The sequence below is a fragment of the Pteropus vampyrus genome, unplaced genomic scaffold (genome assembly GCF_000151845.1).
Source record: "Pteropus vampyrus isolate Shadow unplaced genomic scaffold, Pvam_2.0 Scaffold250, whole genome shotgun sequence".
In the NCBI taxonomy this organism is placed as follows: Eukaryota; Metazoa; Chordata; class Mammalia; order Chiroptera; family Pteropodidae; genus Pteropus; species Pteropus vampyrus.
The window spans coordinates 823,216-831,235 of record NW_011889031.1 but is presented as its reverse complement, the minus strand read 5'-3'; the positions used below and the strand labels follow the sequence as shown (position 1 = coordinate 831,235).

The 8,020-nt window shown below is 47.0% G+C and overlaps 1 pseudogene; it reads left to right on the top strand.

The window, feature by feature from the left end:
- Positions 1-5,436: 5,436 nt before the first annotated feature.
- Positions 5,437-5,552, top strand: LOC111729188 (annotated as a pseudogene).
- The last annotated feature ends 2,468 nt before the right edge of the window (positions 5,553-8,020 follow it).

Genomic DNA, 8,020 nt, shown 5'->3' with positions numbered 1-8,020 from the left:
ACATATTGTAAGATTCCATTTTTATAAAATGTCCGGAATAGGCTAATCTATAGAACAAAAAGTAGATTAGTGGCTAAGGCTGGGGCTAGGGGCTGTGGCAGTTGGGGTGATAGCTAAGGGGTCTGGGGTTTCTTTTTGAGATAATGAAAATGTACTAAAATTGGCCGATGGTAGATACAAAAGTCCGTGATACACTAAAAGCAACTGAATTGTACATTTTAAATGAATGGATTGGATGGTCTGTGAATTACATCTCAATAAAGCTGTTAAAAAAAAAAGCTACCAGAAAAAACAAAATGAGACAACCAGGAAAATCTGAATACTGACTGAATATTTGATGATATTAAAGGATTACTCTCACTTGTTTTCGGTGTGATAAATTTCATCAGGTTTTTTTGAAAGGGACTTTTTTTGGAGCTAGGTACTGACATATGTACAGATGAAATGGTAAATTTGAGACTCAAAATAATGAAGAGGCATGCAGTGGGGAGACGGGGGATGAGGGCACACTGGTCCTGAGTAACTGAGGATGGGCGATGAGCACGAATTAATTCATCGTTATTCTTTTATACGTGTTTGAAAGTGTCCAATATAAAGAGGCCAGGAGCCACGAGAAAAGAATCTTTGTCAGGCTTTCTTTATGCCTCACTCACTGCGTGAACCCCTCTTTCTTCCTGGTCTCCTGATGAAACCTGAGGATGACAATACCTGTATCGCCTGCTGTCTTGCGAGGAACTCGTGTATGGCTTCCTACTACGGAACGGGCTCCACTGTCCGACGAGGCCAGAGGGTCCCAACAGCGGCACAGAAGAAAACTCGCTCGTCCCGCGCGAGGGTGCCACGGACGCTGACCAGACGACAAGGACCCCAGGGCTCGCTAGAGAAGTGCCCACGAGAGAGAGTCCTCTGCTAAGCGACACCCCTAAAGGGCCTTCAACCGGTGGCCCAAGGAGGGAAGCCTAGAGTCGGGGAGGTGGCACCCCAGCCCCTCCGGCCCCCCTCCCGGCCCGTCGGCTGTGCGCCCCGCCGCCCAGCACCTCTCCCGCGGGCTCTGCTCCCCGCGCTGGCGCTGGCGGCCAGAAGAGACAGAAGGGACTGAAGGGCGGGTGAGCGCCTGGGCTCCCAGGAAGCAGGCGGTCGCCAGCTCGGGCTCCGGGCCGTGAGGACAAGGGCACCGCCTCCTCGCGCCGCCCTACCCGACTCCGCAGCGCGGTCCGGGACGAGCGTTTGGAGGGGGCGGGGCCACAGGGTCAGGAGCCCGCGGGTGATGACGGGGGTCGCAGCCCCTCCGGCCCTCCTGTCCCCGAGCTCGAGGAGCGTGACACTCCGGGTGTCCAGACTCGGGTCCCGGCTCTCTCCTTCTGCCGGACCCACGAGGGGCCCGTTGGAGACGACGGCTTTTTCTTGCTGTCACAGACGCCCACGCAGAGGCGCCTCCCTGTGGCAGCTGGGTGACCGCAAGCCCGGGGGTCTCTGAGCACTCGCGGGACGCTGACCCGTCATCGGGAATCCCAGCCACCGCCCACGGCCCCCACCCCGTCGCCGACCAACTGGTCCCCTTGGGGACTTACTTCGGTTCGGTTGCCGAGTCCCCTCCCGCAGGTCCCAGACCCGCTCGGTTTTCATCCGCCAGGCGAATTCATTCGCTCGAGCCCTGTCATAAAAGCATGTCTCTGGCCAGGGGAGACGGGGCGCTCGTGGGCCCAGCAGGGCGAGCCGCGGCCCCCACCGCCATCCGTCCCTTCACAGGTCACTTACTGTGTGGATCGCTTAGTCCACAACGGTCTCGGAAACTGTTTTTAGCAATAATTTTTAGAGCCGTGCTGGGATCCCCATGTCCCATTAGCCAGCACGTGAATACCCTCCCCATCTTACTGAGCCACCTCGTCCTGGGTATGTCTTGATGTCAGGCCAGTCCCCGGATAAAGGAAGTCAAGAAATCTAGCATCTGCACTTGCCACCTAAGGACAGGGCAGGAGCTCAGGGCTGGAGGCTTAGCTCTCAAAAGCATGAAAGGCTCCGAGAGGAAGACTGAACATCGAGACATCGGAGGAAAAATAAAACAGGTCCTCCTGCACCCAGCTTGGAGTCCCAGGGGACTGATTTATTGCCCAGCTCCGTCCCAGAAGCTGGGCAGACCGTTGGAGAAGCAGGGTCACAACCCACGCACGGCGTATGTGATGAGCGTGTGGACATACTGAGAAAGGGAATGGGGGAACCCAAAGACATTGGCAACCAGAGGGGCCCAGGAGGAGGTCTGCATGGCCAGGCCCCAAGAGCCCCCCAAATGATGCCCCGACTCTTGAGAATAAAAGGAGTTTTTCCAAGGACACCAACAGTTTCAAGCTGGTATTGATAATTGCCTGTTAGATCTGTTTTGAAGGACACGTGACATTGGGCCATGTGAGTGAAGTTAGGAAGTCACACGACAGGTTGATCCGTAATTTGATGATCACCTTGTAGGAGTTCCTCCTTTTGGAGCTCTTTGATGCCTGGTAAGGCATACTCAGGGGCTGGGATTCGGAGGATGTGACAGACCCATCCCAGCGTGTGCATCTGAAGGGAACGGCATGGGTGCAGCAGTATACAAAGTACATAGGGATGGCAAGGATGACCATGAAAAAAGGGCAATTATCATGAGCAGCCCCCATGATGGGTGCTGTCAAAGCACCTCTTTCGACTGGAGAGATGGGAAAGGGGATCGGAACATCGAAGCTCTCAGAAGAGGAAAGATGGCGGAAGGGAAGAGTGGGAAGGGAACCAGGGCAGAGGAGTAATGAGTCTTTGGGGAGTTGAAAATGAGATGATAGGGTCTTTAGGCCAAGAGTGGATTGAAGATTTGGCCCCCACTCCTGAGGAGGGTCTGGGGTCTGGACAGGGAGACTCACACTGCTTGAGTCCAGGCCACACGGGCGATGGTCTTCAGAGACAGAAGAACGGGGTGGTCACAGACAGGGCTAGCGGCACCACTGGAGACAGACAGCACCACGGCCAGCGAAGAACGGGGTGGACGGGGCGGCTCCACAGAATCACCAGGTCTGCGGGGACCCGGGAGGAAGGGCCCCAACACGGTGGGGGGCCCAGGCGCACCTCACACTTCCCAGGGGCAGCGGCCAGCCTGGACTTCAGCAACTTGCAAATATTCTGCTTCACTTCTAAACCCCGCCTCCGCTCGAGCTGCATCCTCTCTCATCTTCTCCCTCATTGGTCTTCCATCCCAACCCAAGAAGACGTCCAAAACATTCCTCTACCTTTCATGAGTACCCAGGGCCCTCAGGATGAAGGCGGGGACCCTTTCGTGCATCCCATAACCATGAGAGTGTTTGCGATGTGCCAGAGAGTCTTCTAGGTGCTGGCTATTCATAGTGAACAGACGAGATATCCAAAAAGTTGCTATGCAACCCTCTTTCACCTCCTCCCCACCAAAATCGCTGGCGTCCTTCAGCAGGGGACAGCGCTCCCGTGAAACGGGAAACTAGAAGGGCTGGCCCAAGGAGGTGAGAGTCCAGGCACTGAATGCATTCAAGTACGAGATGGCGATGAAGCGCCCTTGGGGGCCAGGGAGGAGGTGGCTGGAGAGGAAGGGTGGGGACCAGAAAAAGGAGGGGGTTCGACAGAGGAGTGGGGCATTGAAGGGACTTGACCCCCAGAAGTGAAATCACCGGCCCTACGCCGGGACGAGGGTGAAGGGCAGGCCCAGGTAGCTCCGGGCTCCTCACCAGGAAGCTGGTGTACCCCACCCCGCCAATCCAGGGGCAGAAGATCTTCCAGACGCCGATGCTGCCCTGGCGCATCCTCTGACCAGCCGCCATCTCCAGCAAGAGGAGAGGAACCCCGATCAGGAACATCAGGAAGATGCAGATGATGAGAAAACTCCATGGGGGGGGAGTCGAGGAGGGCTCTGAGAACCATCTGGCTCCTCAAGGGTCCAAGGGAACATGCTCCCCACCAGTGACCCCTCTCAGGGCTGCGGACATCAGGCCTGAGCTGTTTCCACATCGCTCACGGTCCCGGTGACCAGCCCCTCAACCCCCAGTTCCTAGAAGATCAAGATACAGTTTCTAGTCCCGGCCCTGACCCTGACCTCCAGCCTCACCGTCCTCATGTCCACACACCCCGCACTTCTAACCCTCTCCCGCTCCTGGGCGTGCAGTAATCTGGCTCTTGCCCCGCTCAGAGTACCAAGTCTCCAGCCTCTGCAGATCCCAGGGACCTTGGAGTTTGAAGCCTGGACAGGCCTCTGTCTTGCTAGCCCCCTATGGATCCATGATTCCTGGTCCCCAGACTTACAGCCTCCATTATGAAGCCACAGGCTGACTGTCCTCACGGAGCAGCCCGCCTGGGCCAGGATGTACGCAACCTCGTTGGACCAGATGGACCTCGATGGGCCTCGTTGGACCTCCAGTGAAGAGCTCTGCTTAGCTGGCTGCCCCTGCCATGAGCCTCACAAGTCTGAGTCTCCCAGGCCTGGGCCTTCCCAGCTCGGGCCCCCAAAGCCTTGGCCTCTGAAATCCGGGCCATCACAGCGTGAGCTGCAGTGCCACTGTGTTCCCAAGCTTGGCTTTCTGGGAAATTCTCAAAAAGGGTTGACTCCAGTGAGATTCTGAATACTGGAGCAGCTTTGGCATTTTCAAGGGAGCGTTTGCCTCCCTGAGTAGACCTTAAGGATACTAAAAACGAGATTTTAGAATTTAGTGTGAAGGAATGACTGAGTTGTAAAATAATCCTCAACACCTCTTTAAAGCAAATCTTTCATTTCTGTCCCTACCACCACCAAAATTCCAAGCACAAACCAAACCAAACCAACAAACAAAAAACCCTCTTACATGTTTTACTTCTTAGAAATGTTTTGGTACAAAGGATAGGGGTAGAAATCGGCACGATAACAGTCAGGAATGCCACCCAAAGAGTTTTTGAAAACACTGAGGTATGCGCCCTACAGAGGCAGGTGCCATTTGTAGTGGGCTTTTGAATCAAAGGAACTAATTTAATACCAAATCTGCCTTGTAACCTTGGGAAAGTTGTTTTTTCCTCTCACTTTAAAATGATTATAAGAAGAATACAGATTATCTGCAAAAGGGAGACAAAAGGTGACTTCTCAATAGCAAAAATGGAAGCCAGAAGTGGTAGGAGATGATTGACAACTTGAAAGGAAAAAACAAACAAACCTGACAATCTAGAATTTTAAACCCTAACAAACTTAACTTTTTTAAAAAAAAAAGGTAGTTTACAACAGACTAAAATTTTGAAAATCAGTCATGAATAAATCCTTATTAATGTAAATTCTGAAACATGTGCTTCAAACAGAAGGAGAGTAATCCTAAATGGGTGATTTGAGAAGTAAGAGTGGATGTGGTTCCATAGTGTAACAGTGAGCACGTCTGCTTTACACACAGAAGGTTCTGGGTTTGTGCCCCAGTGGAGCCACAATCCATGGTCTACGGCCATGCCACCCTGAACAAGCTCCATGTCTGATCTCGGAAGCTAAGCAGGGTTGGGCCTGCTTAGTACTTGGATGGGAGACCACCTAGGAAGACCAGATGCTGTAGGCATAAATAACAATAAAAAAAAGAGAGAGAGAAGCAAGAGTGAGAAAGAGCAAAAATATATATATATGTAATATATATAATACATATTATATATATTAAATATGTAATAAAATCTGAATAAAAAAATGCGTATAAAACAAAAAAATAATGTCTTGGGAGATAACAAGTAAAATAAAAAGCATCAAAACAATACCATATAAGTTGGGAAGAAGGTAAACAAAATTCAGATATTCTAAGTTCTTTATATCTTCTGGGAGGAGGGGAAACATATTGCAACTTCGATAAATTAAGTGTGCACTTTTTGAGTTCTAGGGTGACCACTAAGTGAATAAAGAGTGTAAAACTTTTTAACTGTTATAAGGAGAAAAATATAATGATAAATAATATCAGTCTGTTTACTTACCAAAATTGATCAAATTAAGAAGACTAACACCAAATGTTGGCAAAGATGTCTAGTACCTGGAAATTTCACACCTTGTTGGTAGGAGTGCAAATAGTCCAACCATTATGAAACTGAACTTTCTGAGTCTTAGTTTCTTATTAAACTGATAGACGTGGTTCCACTCCTACTGATTTACCCAAGAACAATAAAAACATATGCCACCAAAAGACTCTCACAAGCCTTGTCATACAGAAAGAAATCTAACTACGGGAGGCGAATACACAGTGTAAATATATATATGCCTTACTGTTAAAGTGTACAGCTGAAACTTATTGGATTTCGTTAACCAATGTCACCATAAAAAATTAAATAATTTTTTTAAAAAGAATTGTCATAGCATCTTTATTCATAATAACCAAAAATTGATGAAATAAAGAACAAACATATAACAGAGATTACAAACAAAGCCCAAAAGTTTTCTGAAATAGCTAATAAAATTGACAATCTTCTAGTGAGATTGATCCAAAGAAAGGGGGGAAAAGCACAAATAACCGAAATTAGGAATAATAAAGGGACATTACTATAGATGCTACAGATATTAAATAAGTAATAATGAATACGAACATTAATGCACCAATACATTTGAAAAATATATGAACTGTTCTAATACTTTTTAAAAAGTTAACCAAAGAACTACCTCAGGAAGACCAAAAAAACCCAAGAAGTCCTATAACCATTAAATAAAATGAATCTATAATCAAAAATCTTTCAAACACATATATGTTCATGTGCACATGCACACACTTACACACACACACATATATATACACGAACCTGTCTAATACCAGATGTTATTCATTCATGGCAAATTCTACCAACCTTTAAGAAATAATTTCAGCATTAAAAAAGCTCTTCTGGAAAACAGAAAAGAACACTCCCAACTTATTTTGTAAGACCACCTTAACCTTGATATGTACTTGAAAACTCAAAAGCCCAAAAATAGCTAAGATACCCTTGAATAACAACAAAGTGAGAAAGTGAGAAGACATGCTCCCACAAGCATTAACTCTTATAAATTTACAGCAAGACCTTGGGACTCAAGATGGGGACAAACAAATAGACTAATGGAACAGAACAGAGAGCCTAAAACCAGACCCACGCATAGACGGAGTCTTGATATGTGATAGATGTGCCTTAGACCTGTGAATACAGGGAGAACTTTTTGATATATGGTGCGAGGACAACTGGGTATTCATATAGCAAAAAAAGGAATTGACCCCCTACCTCGAAAAACATGCAAAACTCAACGGCAGATGGAAAAAAGAAGTAAAAGTGAAAAGCAAAACTACAAAGTTCTAAAAAATATAAGAGAATGGAGTGTCACAATCTCACACTACTCCAGGTGCCCCCTGAAGTATAACACTTTGGTAAAAGACACAATAAGCAATAACCATAAATCTTCAACTTGATACATTTTCCTATATTAAAAGAAAAAATTCCTTTTCATCAAAAGACCCAAAAAGGAGAATATAAAGAAAAACTATAGAATGAGAGAAGATATCTGCAACCTACATAACAACTAATAATCAAAAAATATAAAAAACACCTACAAATCAGGCAAGAAGCTTACGAGGAGCTTAACGAAAGGCCGGTAAGTATTTGGACAAGTGTTCAATCTCATTAATAATCAAGGAAAGGCAATTAAAATAGCAATGAAATACCAATGCACGCCTACCGAATTAGAAAAAATGGAAAAGTCTAATAATACCATGGATCGATGAGATGTAGAGCAACCAAGAAGTCTCATCCTCAACTAATGCTCGTGTCAATTGTTATGTCTACTTTGGAGAACAATTTAGTATTAGTGGTAAAATCAAATACACACATACCCTACGACCCAACAATTTCTACTACTAGGTATATTCCCATGACAACTCACAACTGTCATGATGTTGAAAAATACAAATTTCCATCAACGATTCAACAATAAAATTGCAGAATATTCAAACAAAAGAATATTACACATATGTGAGGAAAACCAAGGAACTACAGCTACATTCAACAATACAAATTAATCTCACAGTGAAAC